Here is a 23,206-nt window from a genome sequence, read left to right on the forward strand (position 1 = left end):
TGACCTCCTCCCTGGCCTGGGAACCGGGAGGAACCGAGGAACCTAAACATACCCGATGGCAGGTCTCGCTCCACTGGACCACTACCCCGGACGGCCATCGATCCGGGGATTGTGCTTCAACATCCAGGGAAACCTAAAATCACACGGGAGGTGGCCGGAGTTACAAAAACTCGATCTCCTCCCGGTGATTCCCCGGACACCACCAGAGTTACTGGTGGTGTCTTGTGGGTGATTGGAGGGAGTAGGGAGCCATCTAGTGCCCGTACCTGCACAGGCGAGGTACGCGCCACCAGAGGGAACCCTATCTCCCTGGCCCATTTGCTATCAAGCAAATTCCTTCTGAGCCCGTGTCCCCCAGTGCTGGGGCATTCAGGGTTAATCCTGCACTAAAGGATTGTAACTGGGAGTCGTGTGGCGATGTGGGTGTGTCCCACGTGAACGTCTCGGCCCCCCCCTAGCCCAGTGGTCTAGGGGCGGGCGTTGGTGTTTACCCGTTCGGGGCAGTCTCGTACCTGAGCTCAATCGAGCCACAAACAAAACACGCTCGCGGGCCAGCCTCCTTTGTGTGACCGGTGCCACTAAATGTTGCCATACTCGTGTCCATAGCTTCGTCAGCAGGGGAGCTGTGATCGCACGGAGCGCAGGGGCCGTGGAGCGTGGGGAGGGCGGAACGCGGCGGACACGGAAGGGAGAGGGACGACGCGTGCCTGGCCACGCCCTTCGTCTCGTTCCCGACGGCGCTCATTTAAACCGATTGTCTAATCGTATGACAAGATCGATAAGCCCATCCAAATCCCGCGGTTCGTCCTTAGCCACCAGGTGCTCCTTGAGGACCAATGACAGTCCGTTTTACGAAGGCGGCGCGGAGGGCAGTGCTATTCCAGCCGGACCTCGCAGCCGCGATGCGGAAGTCGACTGCATAGGCAGCTGCGCTCCGCCGCCCCTGTCTCATTGACAGCAGCACAGCTGAAGCGGTCTCTCCTCTATTAGGGTGATCGAACACTGTTCTGAGCTCCCTCACAAAACCATCATATGTCAGAAGGAGGCCGTGAACTTTGCTCCCAGAGCGCTGTAGCCCAAGCGCGTGCCTCACCACGAAGCAGATTTATCACATAAGCTACTTTGCTAGCGTCGGTCGCGTACATGACGGGACGCTGTGCGAAGACGAGCGAACACTGCATAAGGAATCCGCGCACGTCTCCACACAGCCTCCGTACGGCTCTGGGGGGCTTATGTATGCTTCAGGGGATGGTGGGGGGGGTCGTTGGACAACCAGCGGAACGTCGCTGTCACGCACAGGGTCTACGGGAGGGAGAGCCGCAGCGGCGCCGGAGGGCGCGCTTCCACCTGCGCGGCGAGAGCCTCCACCCTGCGGTTCAGGAGGGCGTTCTGCTCGGCCATCAAGTCTAACCGAGTCGTGGAAAGCGGTGAGGATCCGCTCTGCAACTCACTGATTACCCCTCCTGCGGACGCCTGTGCGCCTTGTTCTTCCGTTGGCCGTTCAACAGCCGGTTGACGCCCCTCGGGATCCATGACGCTGGCCGAGATATCCTGTTGGGAAAGTGTAGGAACACGGGACCCACAACAGGGGGCGCAAATGAACGGACAATGGAATAGGTCAAATAACAACACTTACTGTTGCGAACTGTGCACAACAAACACATACAAATTACAACAATGGACAAAGTTCAATTCACAAAGGTGTCGTGTGGGCAGGCTCGAAGATAGGAGACGCCTCTCCAAAGTAGAACCGGAACACACGGTTTCCTCCGCCACAGGACCCCGGGAATACTGGAGCCGCCAAGTTCCGAAATCCCCAGGGTGGCCACTGCCTCCCGCGTGTCGGACCTGGTACTGCTGGCGAGGAACAAGAACACAATAACGTGGGCGCGTTTGCACCCAGCAACCTGTACGGCAGGGAAGCTACCTCCACCTCTCGTTGGAGAAAAAAAGTCTTCCAGGTAGAACGATATCTCGGCGATGAGGTGGAGATGCCGTCCTGCTGATATACCCCAGTGATAATTGCCGGCAGCTGTCTCAGGTGATGGGTGACAGCTGTTACCGAGGCTGCTCCTGTGGGGGCGGCGGCGCCCTCTGGTGGTGGTGGGCCAGCAGTACCTCCTCTTCAGCGGCCCACACAACAGGTAGTCCCATTATATAAAAATGGAGACAAACATAAATTCTTTAATTACAGGCCAGTATCATTGCTTCCACAGTTTTCTAAAATTATGGAAAAAGTTTTTGTGACAAGGTTGGATACATTCACTGAGAAACATCATATTTTAAATAATGCTCAGTATGGATTCAGAACAAAACATTCGACAGCTAGGCAATTATGGAATTAATAGAGGAAAATATCAACAACAATAGAAAATAAGGATTATTTTGTAAGTATTTTTATTGACTTGAAAAAAGCTTTTGATGTTATTGACCACTCAAGATTGCTTCACAAGTTACAACAATATGGAATAAGAGGTATTGCACATCAGTGGGTAAAAAGCTACTTAGAAAACAGAAAACAGTTTTGTTCAGATAAATAATATCAAATCAGAATTGTGTAATATTGCTATGGAGTACCACAAGGATCAGTACTTGGACCCAAACTGTTTATTTTGTATATCAATGATTTTGTGAATGTATCTAATGTGCTTGGTAGCATTTTATGTGCTGATGATACAACGCTGTTTTACTCTGGATCAGATATACAGGAAGTAGCACAAGTGATAAAAACAGAATTGGAAAGGTTAAGCATTGGTTTGATATAAACAGACTGTCACTAAATATTAATAAGACAAATTTCATATTGTTAATGACAGAGCAAAAAAAAATAACGTGTCATTACAAATAGATGGAATGGATATACAAAGGGTAAAAGAAATGAAATTTTTAGGAGTCATAATTGATGAAGATCTACATGGAAGTCACACATAAATTACATAAAAGGAAAAATAGCGAAAGCCATTGCTGTTTTGCATACAGTAAAATATTCATTAAATAGTTATGGTTTATTAACATTGTACAATTCATTGATTTCCCATATTTAACTTATTGCTGTAGAAATCTGGGGATCAACGTATACAACTTATATAAACCTTTGTTTATTCTGCAGAAAAGGGCTTTAAGGGTGATTAGCAACAGTGGTTTTAGAAGATCCATCTAATCCATTGTTCATTAAGTACAGGGTACTTAAATTCGTGATTTGGTCGATTTGACAATCTTACAAACAATGTACCAAGCAAATAAAAATACTTTACCAACAAACATTCAAAATATGTTTGAGAAAAGAGTAAGTAGTTATAAACTGAAAGGAATAGAGTCTTTAAAAAAACAAGATACAGAACCGAGTAAAGAACAGAGTATTGCAGTAAATGGTGTAAAATTATGGAACAATCTCAACAAAGAAATTAAAGAATTAAGCTCGCTTAAATTATTTAAAAACGTATTAAACTAGATGTATTAAGTAAGTATGAAACTATAAAATAAGTTAGTGGGCTGTAAGGAAGTTAAAAAAAATGTAATTTGTTAATAATGTATAAATGTTTTAAGTTTAAAAATGTAACCTGTCAGAGATGTAATCTATTTAATAATGGTCATAATTATGAAATAAGTCAGTGGTATGTGACAAGTTAAAGAAATACAATCTGTTAAATAATGTTGAAAAATGACACTGGATATTGAAAGATTGTATTGTAAAAAGGGGCAGAAAATATAAGACTTGTTCTTCTCTCTGCTCCTTTTCATTCTGGTAATGGAGATGCTTTATTTCTGCTTTTCTGTTTTTTGTTTTTTTTTTTTTCTTTTAAATGAAATAAATAAATAAATAAATAAAAAAAAGATGGCAAATAATCTCAGGTGTAATTCCACCAAGCTACCAGATGGTGGTGACAGAGACCATGAGTGGATGTTTTTGGTGTCAGGTTCGATGCCAAATGAATCCACTCTTATTGAACTGTGAAGGTCAGGAACCATGAAACATGTCAGAGTTTAACATTAAAATAAAAACTGTTGGACATCTGAGGTCAACCACCTTTTGCCAAGGAGCACCTGAATGCACCATTAACTCTGGACTCTGAAGACTCATTTTATGGAAAGATTCTGGCTGAGTGGAACTTTTAGGTCCACCAGAGGACAGAACTTTATGGACCAAGTCCTTCTGAGGGTCCAGTTCCTGAATGGAGACACATCTCATGTTCACAATAAGTCTTCACTTATTTTTCTCCAGAGTAGATATTAAAACCAGCAGTTTCGTGTTTGCAGGGACAGAAGACGTGAGGCACTGTGAAGGTATCAGCAGGTGAAGTTCAAAACTCCTCTGGAGGTCACCTCACCACCCAAAAAACTACCCATGTGACGGAAGGTTTACTTGTCCAGAGGGTTTCACCTCTTGGGATCATCCACGCTGAACCTCTTGGACCATCACTGGTGTGTTTCATGCGGCCGGTTCCATCTTTCATCAGCTGTGATCTGGAGTCTGGTGCCAGTTCAGACAACATGGCAGGTCTTTGGTCCTCAGGAGAGGATTGCCGGAACCCATCTGACTCCACACAGGTTGTCCATGCTGGCTGAGCGCTTTCTGGCAGCGCGGCACGCGTCTTTGTACTTGTCATCACAGAGCCTAGAGACGGCCTATGGACACGACGGGAAACAAAGTTTTTCTCTTCTTCATATTCAGGATCAAACTTATGAAAGAACCCGGGTTTTCATCAGCACGAGGCTCAACAAAATGAAAAAACATGAGACATTAAAGGAAGAAACACAGATGACAGAACAAATGAGGAGACTGCGGACCTCCAGTTTTTGGGCCTTGTCCCTGCTGAGCAGCTCCAGCGGGAAACTGAGGTTGTTGGATTCGGAAAGCGATCGAAGGTCAAAGTAGTACTTGGTGTAGACGCTCGACGGCACGTTGATGTTGAACTGCAGCAGCTCCAGAAACTGGCGCTCCAACTCGTTCCTGTTAGAGGTTAAGTTCATTCATAAACTGCACAATTAAATCTCAGGAACTGCTGCACTGTAAAACATAGAAACATGAGTTTGAGGACCGTGTTAAACTTTTACTCCAAAAACAGTTTGTTCAGCCAAGTGGTTGGTGCAGTGGATACGCTAACGGTTGGAGGTAAACTGTTGATGCTCTAGCGGTTGGAGGTAAACAGTTAATGCGCCAGTGGTTGGAGGGCAAACTGTTGATGCGCTAGCGGTTGCAGGTAAATGTTTAATGCGCTAGTGGTTGCAGGTAAATGTTTAATGCGCTATTGGTTGGAGGGCAAACTGTTGATGCCCTAGCGGTTGCAGGTAAACGGTTGACGTGTTAGCAGTTGGAGGTAAACGGTTAATGTGCCAGTGGTTGGAGGGCAAACTGTTGATGCGCTAGCGGTTAGAGGTAAACGGTTGACGTGTTAGCAGTTGGAGGTAAACGGTTAATGTGCCAGTGGTTGGAGGGCAAACTGTTGATGCGCTAGTGGTTGGAGGTAAATGGCTGATGTGCTAGTGGTTGGAGGCATAAGTGGGTGTAACAGATGGATGGATGGATTTTCACCCTAAAATCAAGAACGTGGGAAGAATCTAATACTGAGCTCAAGTTTATGAAGGCTAAGTTTTTATACTGGGAAAAGTTTTAGCTGATCCCAAAACTCAATACGGTGCACTATATCTGTCTAAAAGTGTCCTTAACTTGTGTGAGATGCCACAAGGGAGCTGACAGTGAAGTGCCTTGCTCAAGAGCTTTATATTAGGTGGAAGATGGTTTCCACATCTGTCCCCCAAGGACTGATTCCACATCTTTCTATACATCTTTGTGAGAACTTTCAGGTCTGGACAAACTGGATCTGAACACTCACATGTCCTCCACAGTGACGTCCCTGAGGATCTGGCAGTAGTCGACGTTCCAGACAGCCTGGTCGTCCCACACCTTGGACGCCAACACGATGGCACCCAAAACAATCCTTTTCCAGTTACCCGGACGGATGTCGATCTCGGCATAGGTCAGGAGCCGCTCCAGGTAAACCTGCACAAAAACACAGCGGTACACGCACTTAATGGTCTGAGTACCAGGTTAAAGAGTTCCTGTAATAAGCGCAATTACCAGAGTGACGATGGCGCACTCGGCGGTGAGCTGAGCGGCACTGAACAGTGTCCTGACGAACCGATAGATCTGCTTCTGCCGGGTTCTGTTGGTCGTAGTCCATCGGCACCTCAGATTTCTAGAGGGAGGGAAAACGTGGCGGAAAAGATGACAAGCAGGAGGGATCAGGGAACGATTTGGGAGGAAGAATAACATCATAATTCCAGGAAAGAATGAAGTGCGAAGACAAATTAAGAAGGAAAAAGAAGTCGAACGTGAAAAGACAAGAGTGAAAGAAGAGTTTAAAAAACAGGAACGACAGGAGGAGGAAGTGAGGGATGGAGAAGATGGTGAGATTAGAGGGATTTCAGCTCCGTGCCACATGATGCCGCGCCATGTTTTTGAAGCGTGCGACGCTTGGTGCAGCTGCAAACAGGAAGTCTCACCGACAGCGGGTGAAGCCTCTCGTCAAATATATCGAGCAGCGTTCCTCCGGCCGTGTCCCTGCAGACAGAAGAGACGGCATCACTCCCGTCTTTAAACATGGTGTTTCCGCACAGGATCGAAGACGTTTATGACATCTAAAGAACCTTTAATGTTTTTCAGCGCAGTAAAAACACAAAATGTGCATAAAAAGGTCCATTTTAGGTCATGTTTTATTCAGTTAATAGGTTCTTTAGTTCTTTGGTTATATTTGGCTTGGGGGGGGGGGCATATTTAACTTTGACCCTCTTTTTAAGCAGAGATGCAGCAAAATTTACAATTTTAAAAAGTGTAAACAATGTACAATAAACAGTGAACTGAAGAAGTGAACATGAGTTGTTTTTTTTTTCCTTTTTTTAATCTTTAAAATTGAATTCATGTGTTCCAAATAAAAGATGGCCTTACTTTTGTTGCACATATCTGAAAAAAATTGGGCTGTCTTGTATTCAGGGCCTAGACTTTTACATGTCATGTACATCTGCAACAGTCTGTGGTGCCAGTTACTCTTGACATGAGTGTGCCTCTGAGTACTGAAACCCCTGGAACTGTCTAACAGTGCTGAATAATGGAGAGACACAGTGATCATCCTGAAAAGAGCATCGATCAACAACTGGGTCAGTTAACCAGCAACTGAGAAGTTATGATGCAAACGATGAGCTCATAGAGATAATGCAGCAGAGTCATCAACAAGTGTCAAGCAGCCAAGAAAAGCTGTGTGAGAGTGTAACATTTGATATGAGCCCAAAAAGACTCTTTTATAAATGCTACAGTCTTAAAAGTAGCGGTGCGTCAGTACATGGTTGAAAATCAACCAGATCTCACACCAGTTTTTAATAGCATCATGAAAAGTGATATATTCTCTTATTTCATGATAATGTCACATAAATGTAACATATTTTCATGACACTATCAAAAAATTATTTTGTGAGGGTATCACGAAATAGTGGAGGGGGGGGGGGTTGGGAAGGAAGTTAAGGTTAAAAATGGTGAATTAAATTTGACTGTGTCATGGAAATGGAGCGCATTTCATGACAGTACACAAAAAAAACGTGAAACTGGGCTGCTGAAAGTATAAAGGAGGGGCTGCCCATAGAATGTGATTTTATGGGCATTATTTTCAAATAATGCCCATAAAATGTGCTTTTCTGGGCATTATTTCAAATAATGCCAAACTCTGTATGTACATGCATAGAGAGGGAGATGTGATATTCAGAAAGTTTTTTTTTCCCAAACACGTGTTTTTGGGGAAAAAAAAAGTTGAGGGTTGTCTAATCAGGGCCGTCCTATATTTGGAACAATAGAGTATTTGGGTTGAACTATCTCATGACATAATTAAAAATAAATAAATCCAGTAAAAAACATTTTTGAAATGACACAAAAGAAACAAATGTCAGGTAATTATTTATTTATTAATTATTATCACTGTGTGGTGAATGTGTAAATGTAAATAATGAAGTTTTTATTCATCTGAAAGTATCGGTTACATTCTTGAATATACAAAATTCTCTGCAAAATTAGTTTTTTTTATATTTACATTTTTAAATGTCAAGTTTGGTCATTTATTGATGAATTAATGAAAAAAACACATTTGTAAGTAAACACTTGAGGGCTTCAGACTTTGGCGTGTGGATGTAGAAAGAAGACTGCACGCTTATAATCAGGAACACTCACCTGTTTTTGATATGGTAGTAAATCGCCAGCGCTACACTGTAAAAAAAACAAAACAAAAACATGTTTATGCTAAAACAAAACAAAGAACACCTTTTTTACAGGGATTGATTGTGCAGGTAATCTATCCGGTTGCTAAGTGTGACGCATCATGTGATTTTCAACTTCCGGCTCCAAACAAAAAAGGCACGCTGTCATTAACATTGAAAACTGCACTGAGACGATCTGATCAGGCTGCACACGGACAACAGCATTAACATCGCAACATAAAACTCTTTGTATATTGTGCCTAAAACGCTCCTGGATATATTAACTGGGTTTTTAGACATTGTAATTGCGATTGTTTTATGTAAAAATGTCAGACGCTCAGGTTGTTTCTCCGTTATTTTCAGTGGGAGTTGCTGTGAGCTGCGATCGCTTCCTGTTCATGTCGTTCGGGCAGATAGTGAAGTTTGCACTTTAACGTCCTGTTTATTGTAATAAATTTTAATTAACAAACAGACATGTATATTTTACCTGTGCATAATAAAATATGTAAAGTAAAAGAAAAAAGTTTTATTAAGTATTCTGACCATAGAACCAGATGAATGCGGTTAACGGAGGTGGAGGCGGAGAAGGGAGGGACGGGGGTTTGTGCACAATGTAAACACAAACTAAACTTAAACTGTAAATCCTTAAAAGGATCAAACAGACGTAACTTTAATTGTAAACTTGGAGGTCTTTGGACCCGGAAACAGATTTATCATGTGATGCGTTACGTCAGTGCTTAACAGCCAGATAGTTATTATTTGTGGTTTGGTTTGAGGGTGTTTGTTGTCACCATTTGATGGTGTATTTGAGGTTTGGGCGGCTGACGGTGTTCTCATCCAGGAAGATGGTGGAACACGAGCTGTATTTCCGCCTAGTTGTTCCACGCTGGACGTACACACGCACACACACACACACACACACACACCACACCACACACCACACACACACACACACCCACACACACACACACACACACACACACTGTTAAAAGCTTTCCTCAGCACATCCAACATAAACTAATGACAATCAGCAGTCAAAACGTGCACTGATGTCACGTTATGCCGGTGCACGTTTTCTGCTTCTGTTCAGCAAATAACATCAAGAACATTCAAACTAACCATAAGAGGATGAACGTGAACTGAAAATGTGGCTAAAGGTGAAATTTAACCCGTTAATTCAATGTTTCTGCAACAAAAAAAGAGAGTATTTAAATCTTGTGTTGGTCGAGATGAATCCACAGATTGAACAGCTTCAGTGTCAAACAGAAGCAAAGGAGAACTCACGTTATGATAAAAAGGCTCTTTCGCTTTTTTGGGTCCAAGGGCCGCAGACAGTTTGTGAGATGACCCCCAAACAATGAATTCAAGCCACAGGTCACAGTGAAGACAGTGAATCATGGTGGTGCAAGCATCATGATATGTGCATGTTTCTCCTACTATGGTGTTGGGCCTATATATCGCATACCAGGCATCATGGATCAGTTTGGATATGTCAAAATACTTGAAGAGGTCATGTTGCCTTATGCTGAAGAGGACATGCCCTTGAAATGGGTGTTTCAACAAGACAATGACCCCAAGCACACTAGTAAACCAGCAAAATCTTGGTTCCAAACCATCAAAATTAATGCCTCGCAGATGTGAAGAAATCATGAAAAACTGTGGTTATACAACTAAATACTAGTTTAGTGATTCACAGGATTACAACTGGATATTCAAACACTCTGGATCTCCCCCCTCTCACCGCTGCCCCTCCCCCCCCCCTCCTCCCGCTGCCCTCTCGGTCCAACAGGAGGATGTGAGAAGACATTTCAAAAGGTTGAATCCACATAAGGCCCCGGGCCCAGACTGTATCTCTCTGCCACCATGAGACACTGCGCTGATGAGCTGGCCCCAGTCTTCACGGGGATCTTCAACACCTCCCTGGAGTCATGCCATGTTCCAGTCTGTTTCAAGTCCTCCATCATAGTTCCAGTCCCCAAGAAACCACGCTGGACTTAATGACTACAGGCCTGTGGTTCTCACGTCTGTTGTCATGAAGACCTTCGAACGCCTGTTTTATCCCACCTGAAGTCCATCACCAACCCCCTCCTGGACCCCCTGCAGTTTGCCTACAGAGCCAACAGGTCTATAGATGACGCCATAAACCTGGCCCTGCACTCCATCCTGCAGCACCTGGACTCCCAGGAACCTACGCTAGGATCCTATTTGTGGACTTCAGCTCTGCATTCAACACCATCCTTCTGGCATTGCTCCAGGACAAGCTTTCTCTGCTCCACGTGCCCGACTCCACCTGCAGGTGGATCACAGACTTCCTGATGGACCGGAGTCAGCAAGTGAGGCTGGGAAAGAACGTCTCACACACTCGGGCTCTCAGCACAGGATCTCCACAGGGCTGTGTCCTTTCCCCTCTGCTCTTCTCCCTGTACACTAACTGCTGCACCTCCAGCCACGACTCCGTAAAGCTCATCAAGTTTGCAGATGACACCACCCTCATCGGACTCATTTCGGATGGGGATGAGTCTGCCTACAGGAGGGAGGGGACCGGCTGGTGACCTGGTGCAGCAGCAACACCTTGGAGCTCAACGCCCAGAAAACAGTGGAGATGATCGTGGACTTCAGGAAAGCCACAGCCCCCCGCCCTCCCTCGCCCTCACCAACAGCCCCATCACCACTGTGGACTGTCACCGCTTCCTCGGCATCACCATCACCCAGGACCTCAAGTGGGAGTCAACCATCAGTTCCCTCATCAAGAAGGCCCAGCAGAGGATGTACTTCCTGCGGCAGCTGAAGAAGGCCAAGCTGCCTGTCCAGCTGATGGTGCAGTTCTACGCGGCCATCATCGAGTCCATCCTCTACTCCTCCATCACGGTGTGGTACGCCGGGGCCACAGCCAGGGACAGACACAGACTGCAGCGCATTGTGGCCTCTGCTGAGAAGGTGATCGGCTGTAGCCTTCCATCTCTCCACGACCTGCACGTTTCCAGGACTCTGGGCTGAGCAGGTCGGATCACAGCTGACCCTTTCACCCTGCACACTGTCTGTTCAAACCACTCCCCTTGGGCAGGAGGCTACGGTCCATCCGGACCAGAACCTCCCGCCATAAGAACAGTTTCTTCCCCTCTGCCGTTAGACTCATGAACACTTCATAACTCAGTCACCTTAAACTTAACTCTGTCACATTATCATTTTATCACGGGTCACTTTAGACAAACGTACTTTGGTTTTTAATTGCACTCCTCCCACTGCACTGTTGTTCTGTTTGTGTCGTTGCACATAGCCTTTCATATTTTATATTTTATCTTATTTTAGCACATATTTTTCTTAGCATTTATATTGCTCTCTGTTTAATGTTGCACCATTATACCAAAGCAAATTCCTAATTTGTGAATCCTGTTCATTGGCAATGGCAATAAACTTCTTCCGAGTTCTGAGTTCTTCTGCTAAAAAAGCAGTTTGAACATAATAGTTTTGAGTTTGTAGCGCCAACAGCAGATGCTACTATTATTGTGAACACCCCCTTTTCTACTTTTTTTTTTTTTACTAATAGCCCAATTTCATAGCCTTAAGAGTGTGCATATCATGAATGCTTGGTCTTGTTGGATTTGTGAGAATCTACTGGTACGTTGTTTCTCATGTAACAATAAGAAATATACTCAAAACCTGGATTAATCTTTTTAGTCACATAGCACTACTATTATTCTGAACACCACTTTTTCCACCTCACATGTGAAACCTGTCTGTTCTTGTCCTTTGTGTTCTCCTCTTTTGGCTCCCCCTGCTCTTCACATTGTAGATGGTGCACTAGCTTTTACCTCGAAACATCTCTTGGCTGTGTGATGTCTGGGTTGGGGTGTCAGTTTCATGCTGATGCGGAAGGTTTTGTTCTGGTTGACCACTCATGGGAGCTGAAAAAGTCTTTGGTTAACAATTTCTATCACAACTACCCTGGGGGGGTTGTTGGTCTCACAGGACATAATTCTTTTGTTTTATTCTGATATTGTGCTATCTCCTGCGTGTTTCTACGTCATGTTGTTTTGTTGCTCTCTTGTGATTCTCTGTTGTAGTACTTGACTTTTCCTCTGTGCTCTCGTCGTGTAGCTTTACTTCCTGTTCACTGGTTTAGTAATAGGTGAGTGTTACTTTTGTAATACATTCTCATAGAGGCTATAATGAGCATTTTTTCTTTTAATTGTTCACATGTGCTCTTTGAGCGTATTGATTGACGATCTTTATTGGGGCACACTGAAAGGTTTTGCTGCATAGTATTCCTGGCCGTTCAATTATGTGTGCACTTGTGGATTTTGGCAAATTGTGCATTGATATATTAATTAATAATTGATTGATATACTCACTGTGATGCATTGTTGCTTCACTTGGCATATTTTAATTATTTGTATGTTATTGGAAGCGCGGTCGTTGCGTTGTGCGTTTTGTTTGGATAGGTTATAGTTGACGTCTACTGCAGGCCCTGACTGAAACCCTATGGCATGCCACTGCATACACACACATACATACATATATATATATATATATATATATGTATGTATGTGTGTGTGTACATTGTTGTCTTGATGATGTTTGTTTGTCCATTATGACGTGTGCTGCTGCCTTTCTTGGTCAGGTCACCCTTGTGAAAGAGGTCTTGAGCTCAATAGGCTTTTTTATTGCGTAAAATAAAGGTTAATAATAATAACTCAACACTGATTGTAATAAACCAGGGCTTTATCTACATGTGTTGTAGTTCTCTGCAATGGGGTCTTCAGTTATGTTGTTACAAATACAGCATGTGGTGAGTTTGTGAACAACAGTGTGAAGTCTATGTCACAGTTCAGGACCATGAAATGAACCCTGGGCAGGCCCGTGCATGAATCTTGGTTCTGCTTATCTCATTATAACAACAGGGCTCACGCGGAGCCGAGCCTAGAGATCCAGATTATGAATATCATCTCACAGGCTGATGATGAAATGATTATGATGATCACACATCGGGGTGTTCTGGTGCCCCACACACAGCGTGTGATGCTCGTGGCGGGAAATGGCTGTTTTGATTTCAGTGGATGTGATGAAAACCTACAAGAGTCTTCTTCTTTGTCTTTCGACTGCTCCCGTTAGGGGTCGCCACAGCAGATTAATCGTTTCCATCTCACCCTGTCCTCTGTATCTTCCTCTGTCACACCAACCACCTGCATGTCCTCTCTCAGCACATCCATAAACCTCCTCTTTGGTCTCCCTCTTCTCCTCCTGCCTGGTGGCTCCATCCTCAGCATCCTTCTCCCTATATACCCTGGGTCCCTCCTCTGCACATGTCCAAACCATCTCAATCTCACCTCTCCGACTTTGTCTCCAAACCGTCCCACCTGAGCTGTCCCTCTGATATGTTCATTCCTAATCTTGTCCATTCTTGTCATTCCCAAAGAGAATCTCAACATCTTCAGCTCTGCCACCTCCAGCTCTGCCTCCTGTCTTTTTGTTAGTGCCACTGTCTCTAAACCATACAACATAGCTGGTCTCACTACTGTCTTGTAAACTTTCCCCTTCACTCTTGATATTCTTCGGTCACAAATCACTCCTACCACCTTTCTCCACCCACTCCACCCTGCCTGCACTCTCTTCTTCACCTCTTTACCACACTCTCCATTACTTTGAACAGTTGACCCCAAATATTTAAACTCATCTGCTTTCACCACTTCTACTCCTTGTAACTGCACTATTCCACTGGGCTCCCTCTCATTCACACACATATACTCAGTCTTGCTTCTACTGACTTTCATTCCCCTTCTCTCCAAAGCATATCTCCACCTCTCCAGATGACTCAACTTGCTCTCTACTCTCACTACAGATCACAATGTCATCTGCAAACATCATAGTCCATGGGGACTCATGTCTGATCTCATCTGTCAACCTGTCCATCACCACTGCAAACAAGACAGGACTCAGAGCTGATCCTTGGTGTAATCCCACCTCCACCTTGAATGAGTCTGTCATTCCGACTGTGCATCTCACCGCTGTCACACTATTCTTGTACATGTCCTGCACTACCCTAACGTACTTCTCTGCCACTCCAGACTTCCTCATACAATGCCACAACTCTTGTCTTGGCACCCTATCATAAGCTTTTTCTAAGTCCACAAACACACAATGTAACTCTTTCTGTCCTTCTCTGTACTTCTCCAACAGTATTCTCAGAGCAAACATTGCATCTGTAGTGCTCTTTCTCGGCATGAAACCATATTGCTGCTCACAGATCTTAACCTGTTTTCTAAGCCTAACTTCTACTACTCTTTCCCATAACTTCATGCTGTGGCTGATCAGCTTTATGCCTCTGTAGTTACTGCAGCTCTGCACATCACCCTTGTTCTTGAAAATAGGAACCAGCACACTTCCTCTCCACTCCTCAAGCATCTTCTCACTTTCCAAGATTTTATTAAACAATCTGGATAGAAACTCTACTGCCGTCTCTCCGAGACATTTCCATGCCTCCACTGGAATGTCATCTGGACCGACTGCCTTTCCACTCTTCATCCTCTTCATAGCAGCCCTCACGTCTTCCTTATTAATCTCTTGTACTTCCTGATTTACTCTCACCACATCATCCAGCCTTTTCTCTCACTCATTTTCTGTATTCATCAGCTCTTCAAAATATTACCTCCACCTTCTCAGCACACACTCCTCACTTGTCAGCACATTACCATGTGCATCTTTTACCACCCTAACCTGCTGCACATCCTTTCCAGCTCTGTCCTTTTGTCTGGCCAATCGGTACAAGTCCTTTTCTCCTTCCTTACTATTCAACTTCTTGTACAGCTCACAATATGCCTTTTCTTTCGCTTTTGCCACTTCTCTTTTCGCCTTACACCGCATCTCCTTGTACTCCTGTCTACTTTCTTCATCTCTCCGACTATCCCAAAACCTCTTTCTCCTTATGCTTTCCTGGACCTCTTCAGTCCACCACCAAGTCTCCTTGTCTTCCTTCCACTGTCCAGATGTCATACCCAGTACTGTCCTAGCTGTCTCCCTCACCACATCTGCATTACTTTTCCAGTTGTCCAAAACTGCTTCCCCTCTAACCAGTGCTTCTCTCACCTGCTCGCTAAATTTCACACAGCAGTCTTCCTCCTTCAGCTTCCACCATCTGATCCTTTATTGAGTTCTCACTCTCTTCTTCTTCTTTACCTCTAAAGTCATCCTACAAACAACCATCCTATGCTGTCTAACAACACTCTCTCCTGCCACCACCTTACAGTCTCTGATTTCTTTTAGCTTGCATCTCCTATAAAGAATGTAGTCCACCTGTGTGCACCTTCCTCCACTCTTATATGTCACCCTGTGCAAAATCAACTACCATCTGTCCTTCCCCATTCCTATCCTTGATACCATATCTACCCATTACTTCCTCATCACCTCTGTTCCCTTCACCAACATGCCCATTGAAGTCTGCTACTATCACCACTCTTTCATGCTTGGGTTCACTCTTCACCACCTCATCTAACACACTCCAGAAATCTTCTTTCTCCTTCATCTCACAACCTACCTGTGGGGCATATGCACTGATGATATTCATCATCACACCTTCAATTTCCAACTTCACACTCATCACCCTGTCAGACACTCGCTTAACCGCCAACACACTTTTAACATACTCTTCCTTTAAAATGACCCCAACACCATTTCTCTTCCTGTCCTCACCATGGTACAACAACTTGTACCCACCATCGATGCTCCTGCTCTTACTTCCCTTCCACTTGGTCTCTTGCACACACAATATGTCTACCTTTCTCTTCTCCATCATATCAGCCAGCTCTCTCCCTTTACCAGTCATACTACCAACATTCAAAGTCCCACTCTCATTTCCACCCTTCTAGTTTTCTTCTCCCGCTGTTTGTGGAAACGTTCTCCTCCTCTCTTCTTTCGTCGTCACAGTAACGACTAAATGACTCCTCTCAAAAGCCAAACTTGGCATCACAGTGCCATGACGCACGTGACTCTGCCAGTTCGGATCACATTGCCCCAGTTGTTTCATCCCGTTGGGGATCCCGACTTGATCCGCCTTGGGGGCGGGGGGCACCTGTGTATTCTCGCTTGCAGGTCTAGTTATTTGTCCTTATTGTTTCAGTACTGAGACACAAGCTTCTGCTTTTTTCCCCTGAGCTTTCAGCTTTTTTGTAACCTTAAAGTTGCTTCAGAGAAAGAACACAGATGTTGTTTGTGATGTTTCATTGGAGAGAATGAACTTTGAAGCAGACAACAATGATCAGGGATACAAGAGGACGTCACTGGCGTGTTCGGGTGTTGTGCTTATTCCAAATCTGTTCCACCTCCAAATCCTCAAGGACTCATTCACAGCTTTTGTAATCATAATCAGCTCCTGTTTCACACCTTCAGAATCTGCAGCTTCATTTGTGCATTTAAAAAGGTCACATGGTCCATCTGGATCTAAATTTAATGTGTACGTGCACAGATAGAAGTCTGAGCCTTTTAAGACGTTTAACAAGAATCACTAAACCAAAAACCATGTGACCCCTTTAAGTCACACCAAACCAACGTAACCAAATGTACAGCAATTTAAAACTCCAGCAGAGGGCAGCAGAGAGTTACTAATTTTAAGGCTTTCACGCAGCTTTTCAAATATTTTTGACCTTTTTTTAAATTCAATTTGATATAATGTTGAAGCATTAAGACAACATTTCGATATAATCAGAACCTTTTATCAAAACTGAATTACAGCATTTCAGAAACGTGTTCCATCTGGAAAAATACGGAACTGCATTTCTTAATTCTGTCGGAATGCTGTCAGATTGTATTTTTATTTTCCATTTATTCTGCAATGTGCTTCTTTCTGATTAAAGATCCTGCTCTGAAAAAAGAGTGAATCTTAAATTGCTTGAATTGGCAGAACTCAAATGAATTCTGTAAATCCCAACAATTTAATTGATTTGAGTGCTATCAGTTGAAGCACCTTATGATGTTGGTCCAAGCTGGTTTTAGCATCTATAACTATTGAATATATATAAATATTATCCAACCTGAGTCTCAGAGGTAACTTGTAAATACCGTAAACCTTAAATATGAGAGACCTGTACATGCTACTGTTACTGATGTGTGGTTGCAGGTTCAGGCTACTTCCAACAGTCGAAATGTTGAAATAACGTAAAGTGACTTTAACTCTTTTCATTGCAGCTGCAGAGCGACCTCGAAGGCATGTCGTGTCAACATCTTCCAACTGAGACAGAAAATCTGAGCAGAGTGTGATTTGGACAAAAGCACAAATCTGAAAGTTCCATGTCTCAGATCAGTGCAGGTTCCATTTCAAATACAGCATTAATTTTCTTAAATTTACCCTAAATGTTCTTGCAACCATCATTAGTAATTCACAAACTGCAGTGAGCTGATTTTTTTTTAATGGTGCATTCAGGTGGTCCTTGTCAAATCAAAGTCAGGAAATACCACATGAACAGATTCTGTCCAGGTACAGATTTTGCAGCGACTGCAGCCTTTAAATATGAAATTCATAATTGATATGGATGCACATTCCTGAAGCATCCAGCAGGTGGCAGCACAGCATGTGGTATCTTCCTTTCATTGCAGACTCCAGAACAATGTTCGAACCATAGGTGGTTCAAAGGATTCAAACCATTTCGAGTTAGCCATCACTAATTTAGAAACGTTCTGCACTGTCCCCAGCCACACGTTCTATCTATTCTTTAATTCCAGCTGCACTGTATATAATTCCAGCTGTTCGTCTGTATATTTCCCCTCGTAGTTGCCCAGGTAGAGGGCATCATATTTCTTCTAACGGTTGCTAGTTCAACTCTGTTCGTTAGCTGATGCTAACATGAGAAGTGAAGCAACACGTGAGAGATCAGGAAAAACAAAGCTGCATTTGGGATTCATGTGGTCCACAAGTGTTCATCACAAAATAATCATTGATCAGGCAGGCTGCTCTGTGGTTGGCACGAAGCTGGACTCTCTGGTGACGGTGGCACAGAAGAGAACACTGGACAAACTGCTGGACATTATGGACGATGCCAATCACCCTCTGCACACCGTCATCAGCAACCAGAGGAGCCTCTTCAGCCACAGACTGCTCCTTCCCAAGTTCAGGACTAACGGACTGAAAAACGCCTTTGTCCCTCAGACCATCAGACTGTACAACTCCTCACTTGGGGAGGAGGAGTAACAGGAAGACAGAGGACGGGAAGGAGAGGAACAGTAGTACCCAGTAAACCAGTAGCGAGCAGTATGTCTGGTATTCATATTTGCAAATTGTTTTTTACTTTCACTTTTGATACTCTGTGTGCTTCTTACCCTGTGTGCTGCTATACAATGCTGCTGGAACCTCTGATGGACTCTTTCCAAGGGATTAATACAATTCTATCTAATCTAATCAGTTTATTCTCATGATGTGTTCATTTTAACTTGGCAAGTACCAAGATGATAGGTTGTGCAAAATCTAACAAACCATCCATCTATTTTCTATACCCGCTTACTCCAATTAAGGGTCATGGGGGGCTGGAGCCTATGCCAACAGTCATAGGGTGTGAGGTGGGGTTCACCCTGGACAGGACGTGACGTACAGACAAACACACACATTCACACCCGCACGCACACCTACGGACAATTAACGTTTCCAGTCCACTTAACCTGCGTGTCTTTGGATGTGGGAGGAAGCCCACACAAACACAGGGAGAACACGCACAACTCCACACAGAAAGGCCACAAGTGGGAAGCAATCCCATGACCTTCTTGCTGTTAGGCAACATTGCTAACCACTAATCCACCGTGCTGCCCAATCTAACAAACCACTTTTTTTTTAATTAAAGCTGTTTGTACTACAACAGGAATCAACAATCCGGCAGCTAACGAGTAAAATCTGATTTGTGCTTCACCACTGAGTGTTAATGTCGAATAGGAAGACACTCAAGATGTAGGATCAAGTCTGGTGGGAAATAAACCAATAGTAGAAGATACATTACATACACTTGTAAATACGGTCATAGTATTTTCCTGGACAATGTGGAAAAGATGAAATAACAAATATTGTAAAAAACTGTGTAAGCAAAAGATCAACTGACCATGAAGATTTAGACATGATGACTGTAAAAAGTATAATAGAAACTGTTATTGAACCATTTACTTATATTTGCAATCTGTCTCTGTCAACTGGGATTTTCCAGATGAAATGAAAATTGCCAAGGTAGTGTTGGGAAAGTGTAGGAACACGGACCCACAACAGGGGGCGCAAATGAACGGACAATGGAATAGGTCAAATAACAACACTTTACTGTTGCGAACGTGCACAACAAACACAACAAATTACAACAATGGACAAAGTTCAATTCACAAGGTGTCGTGTGGGCAGGCTCGAAGATAGGAGACGCCTCTCCAAAGTAGAACCGGAACCACACGGTTTCCTCCGCCACAGGACCCCGGGAATACTGGAGCCGCCAAGTTCCGAACTCCCAGGTGGCCACTGCCTCCGCGTGTCGGACCTGGTACTGCTGGCGAGGAACAAGAACACAATTAACGTGGGCGCGTTTGCACCCAGCAACCTGTACGGCAGGGAAGCTACCTCCACCTCTCGTTGGAGAAAAAAAGTCTTCCAGGTAGAACGATATCTCGGCGATGAGGTGGAGATGCCGTCCTGCTGATATACCCCAGTGATAATTGCCGGCAGCTGTCTCAGGTGATGGGTGACAGCTGTTACCGAGGCTGCTCCTGTGGGGCGGCGGCGCCCTCTGGTGGTGGTGGGCCAGCAGTACCTCCTCTTCAGCGGCCCACACAACAGGACCCCCCCCTCAACGGGCGCCTCCTGGCGCCCGACCGGGCTTGTCCGGGTGGCGACGGTAGAAGTCGGCCTGGAGGGCCGGGTCCAGGATGAAGCTCTTCTTCACCCAGGAGCGTTCTTCGGGACCATACCCCTCCCAGTCCACCAGATATTGAAAGCCCCGGCCCATCCGACGGACGTCCAACAACCGGCGCACTGTCCAAGCCGGCTCGCCATCGATGATCCGGGCAGGAGGTGGTGCCGGACCGGGTGTACAGAGGGGCGAGGTGTGATGGGGCTTGAGCTTCGACACATGAAACACAGGATGGATCCGCAGTGAGGCTGGAAGCTGAAGCCTCACTGCGGCGGGATTGATGACCTTGAGGATTTTAAACGGTCCTATGTACCTGTCCTGTAGTTTAGGGGAGGTCACTTGTAGTGGGATGTCCTTTGTGGACAACCACACTTCCTGCCCGGGGCGATACGTAGGGGCCGGGGTCCGCCGCCGGTCTGCATGGGTCTTCGCCCTCATCCGGGCCTTCAACAAAGCAGAACGGGCGGCGCGCCACACCCGACGGCACTTCCGCAGGTGGGCCTGGACCGAGGGCACACCGACCTCCCCCTCAACCACCGGGAACAACGGGGGCTGATACCCCAAACACACCTCAAAGGGGGAGAGGCCGGTGGCTGATGACACTTGACTGTTGTGGGCGTACTCGATCCAGGCCAGATGAGTACTCCAGGCCGCCGGGTGCGCGGCTGTCACACAACGCAGTGTTTGCTCCATCTCTTGATTGGCCCGCTCTGCTTGCCCGTTGGTCTGGGGGTGATACCCGGACGAGAGACTGACCGTGGCCCCCAGTTCCCGGCAAAAGCTCCTCCAGACATGCGAGGAGAACTGGGGACCGCGATCGGAGACGATGTCTGATGGTATCCCATGCAGGCGGACGACGTGGTGGACCAGGAGGTCCGCCGTCTCCTGGGCCGTAGGGAGCTTCGGGAGGGCCACGAAGTGGGCCGCCTTGGAGAATCGGTCCACTATCGTGAGGATCACGGTGTTTCCCTGGGACGGCGGGAGGCCCGTGACAAAATCCAGGCCGATGTGGGACCAGGGGCGATGAGGCACGGGCAGCGGCTGTAGCAGTCCCGGAGCCTTGCGATGGTCGGCCTTGCCCCTGGCACAGGTGGTACAGGCCTGGATATAGTCCCGGACGTCGGCCTCCAGGGACGCCCACCAGAAGCGCTGCCGGACAACTGCCACGGTCCTTCGCACCCCCGGGTGACAGGAGAGCTTAGAGCCGTGACAGAAGTCCAGGACTGCAGCCCTTGCCTCTGGTGGGACGTAAAGTCTGTTCTTTGGTCCAGTCCCGGGGTCCGGGCTTCGTGCCAGGGCCTCCCGGACGGTTCTCTCTACGTCCCAGGTGAGGGTGGCCACGATAGTGGACTCCGGGATGATGGGTTCCGGTGGATCCGACAACTCCGCTTTGACCTCGTCTTCGTGTACCCGGGACAAGGCATCCGACTTCTGGTTCTTGGTCCCGGGCCGGTAGGTGATGCGGAAGTCAAAACGGCCGAAGAACAGTGACCAGCGGGCTTGCCTGGGATTCAGCCGCTTGGCGGTCCTGATATATTCCAGGTTCCGGTGGTCAGTGAAAACCGTGAATGGCACGGACGTTCCCTCCAACAGGTGTCTCCACTCTTCAAGAGCCTCTTTCACCGCAAGGAGTTCTCGGTTGCCGACGTCATAGTTCCGTTCAGCCGGGGTCAACCTGCGGGAAAAATAGGCACACGGATGAAGGACCTTATCGGTCTTCCCACTCTGGGACAGCACAGCTCCTATCCCTGAGTCCGAGGCATCCACTTCAACCACTAACTGGCGACTAGGATCGGGCTGCACCAGAACGGGTGCAGACGAGAAGCGCCGTTTCAACTCCTTGAACGCGGCATCGCAACGATCCGACCAGGTGAAGGGGACTTTTGGTGAGGTCAGGGCTGTCAGGGGGCTAGCAACCTGGCTGTAGCCCTTAATGAACCTCCTGTAGAAATTCGCAAAGCCGAGGAACTGTTGCAGCTTCCTACGGCTTGTGGGTTGGGGCCAGTCTCTCACCGCTGCAACCTTGGCCGGATCAGGAGCGACGGAGTTGGGGGAGATGATGAACCCCAGGAAGGACAAAGAAGTGCGGTGAAACTCACACTTCTCTCCCTTAACAAACAGCCGGTTCTCCAATAACCGCTGCAGGACCTGACGTACATGTCGGACATGGGTCTCAGGATCCGGAGAAAAGATGAGTATGTCGTCTAAATATACGAAGACGAATCGGTGCAGGAAGTCCCGCAAGACATCATTAACCAATGCTTGGAACGTCGCGGGAGCATTTGTAAGACCGAACGGCATGACCAGGTACTCAAAATGACCTAACGGGGTGTTAAATGCCGTCTTCCACTCGTCTCCCTTCCGGATCCGAACCAGGTGATACGCATTCCTAAGATCAAGCTTGGTGAATATCTTGGCTCCATGCAGGGGCGTGAACACCGAATCCAACAAGGGTAAGGGGTATCGGTTACGAACCGTGATTTCGTTCAGCCCCCTGTAATCAATGCATGGACGTAATCCGCCATCCTTTTTCCCCACAAAAAAGAAACCCGCACCCATCGGGGAGGTGGAATTCCGGATCAACCCGGCAGCCAAAGAGTCCCGGATGTAGGTCTCCATTGATTCGCGTTCAGGTCGTGAGAGGTTGTACAGCCTGCTGGACGGGAACTCAACGCCTGGAACCAAATCAATGGCACAATCATACGGGCGGTGCGGGGGAAGGGTGAGTGCCAGATCCTTGCTGAACACCTCCGCAAGGTCATGGTACTGCACCGGCACCGTCCCTAGATTGGGCGGGGCTCTGACCTCCTCCCTGGCCTGGGAACCGGGAGGAACCGAGGAACCTAAACATACCCGATGGCAGGTCTCGCTCCACTGGACCACTACCCCGGACGGCCAATCGATCCGGGGATTGTGCTTCAACATCCAGGGAAAACCTAAAATCACACGGGAGGTGGCCGGAGTTACAAAAAACTCGATCTCCTCCCGGTGATTCCCCGACACCACCAGAGTTACTGGTGGTGTCTTGTGGGTGATTGGAGGGAGTAGGGAGCCATCTAGTGCCCGTACCTGCACAGGCGAGGTAAGCGCCACCAGAGGGAACCCTATCT

General features: G+C 46.3%; 1 pseudogene; it reads right to left on the minus strand.

Annotated features, from left to right (window-relative positions):
- Positions 1 to 3,915: 3,915 nt before the first annotated feature.
- LOC117522570 lies at positions 3,916 to 6,747 on the minus strand (annotated as a pseudogene).
- Between the last annotated feature and the right edge of the window lie 16,459 nt (positions 6,748 to 23,206).

The sequence above is a fragment of the Thalassophryne amazonica genome, chromosome 12 (genome assembly GCF_902500255.1).
Source record: "Thalassophryne amazonica chromosome 12, fThaAma1.1, whole genome shotgun sequence".
Taxonomy (NCBI): domain Eukaryota; kingdom Metazoa; phylum Chordata; class Actinopteri; order Batrachoidiformes; family Batrachoididae; genus Thalassophryne; species Thalassophryne amazonica.